Genomic DNA, 1,932 nt, shown 5'->3' with positions numbered 1-1,932 from the left:
TAACAATGTATATAAAGCTACTGGTCCGTATCAAGACCAGTCATAGTATATAACTACAGTGTGTGCATAGAGTAGAGGTACAAAATGAAGTACAAAATTATTTGACAGATGACAGATGACAGATTTGACAGACAGAAGGTAGATTGGCACCTTGTCATCCCTTTAACAACTGCATTGGTTGTTAGTTCAGACAGATTAAATCAATGTAAGATCAGTTGCAAAGCAGGAAGTTGAATATGTTCATATAAGGTTACAATGTGCACTTATATGTGATGCTCTAGGCCAAAAGTTTTAAATATCAAACACTCCCTCCTTTATGTTTGAAAGGCATTGTAAAAGTTGACTGTTCTCTCGTTCATAATGAAGTGACTGCTGTTGCAAAACGATTCCAATGGCGAGTTTTCCGTCTGAGAAAGTAGAAACACTTCTGAATTTGTATAATTAGTATGTCCAAAGCTGTCATATCTTCTGCAGAATATAACTAAACTACATTGTCTATCAGACCTTCAGGGAGGGGGGTAGCATCAGATGGAAACAATGTATTTAGCCATAATTTGAAAAAACAAAAATTGGCTTTTTTTCTGGCAATGGACACCAACAGTGTGGTTCCAGGGATGGTAATGTTAGTCTGATGGTGAGTCCGTCCACCACATTGGTCCACCCTGAAATGTTTGGATGGAGTGCACAAAATTTTGTACAGACATTTGTGGTTCCCATATGAGGATGCCTCCTAATGACTTTCTTGATACACTGATTTTTCATCTAGCGCCCCCACCTGGTTGACACCTGGTAGTTTTGAGTATCTAGAATTGTCTCTGCAACTAGCGCAAGGATGAAGATACCTTTCATCTAGCACCATCATCAGTTCAAAATTTTAATGTAATTTAGTTTATGACCAAACACTTGCACAACTACAAATGAGCCTCCTAATGTAGTTCAGCTACTCTGACTCACTGAACTCTGTCAGTACCTAAATGGGTTAACAGGTTTCATCTGTACGTCGCTTTGGATAAAAGCATCTGCCAAATGACTATTTGTAATTGTAATTGTAACAGTGAACAGGTCGCACATATGATGATCCCTCAACCCTGTCTTCATGTTACTCCCATAAAGAAGTACATTTTGGTTTCCCTCCTGCTACAGCAGCTGTAAACACAATACCATGCTCATAACAGGGACAAACTAAACTCTATTCACTTGCATATGTTATGTAAGTACATTATGTATGCATATACTGTCTGTGCAGATGGACGTTTCTAGGTGAGTACTGTATGGTTGTATCCACACTATGTTAAGTAAGTTCCACAGTTGGTATAATCAACTTCAGCACATGTTGGACAACGATACACCACATTTACAAAGGATGTATCCACCTACCTGTAACACCATGTAACAGTGCTAACAAGAACAGAGTTACTGCATAGCTTCCATTATTTACCACTTCTTGTGACATTGTCATTGGTCCCAAGTAACTATTTGAAGGATGCTGCACCACTGGAAGGATGCCACTGTTGGTTACTGTCTACTCACCTTTGGACACGGGTGCATTTTGTTCCTCATCTGCACATTGTCCTTCCTTGACATCCACTCTTCAGTGATTCCCCTAGTGATGAATTTGATGTAGTAAACTAGAGAACCCTTTCTTGTCCTAAGCAAGAAAATCAGTGCAAGGGATCCACTAAAGATGAACTCAACCAGGCAAAGGAAGAATCTTTCAGTTTAGGGGATGAAAGCATGGATGGCTGAAAGTGAAGACACAAAAAAGTGTTTTAAAAGGACCGGAGGTGTAGTTTGCCATGGAGCACCAACAAGCTGACAGTATATACCTACATTCAGTTGCCACTACCACCCTTTACTCTGGCTGCTTATGCCTGGCTGTGGGTCAGGCACACAAATACCAGTTGCTGCTATGGTTTCGGTTGTAGCTGCGGC

This window comes from Chaetodon auriga, chromosome 13 (assembly GCF_051107435.1).
Source record: "Chaetodon auriga isolate fChaAug3 chromosome 13, fChaAug3.hap1, whole genome shotgun sequence".
In the NCBI taxonomy this organism is placed as follows: domain Eukaryota; kingdom Metazoa; phylum Chordata; class Actinopteri; order Chaetodontiformes; family Chaetodontidae; genus Chaetodon; species Chaetodon auriga.
This window is presented reverse-complemented; position numbering follows the sequence as displayed.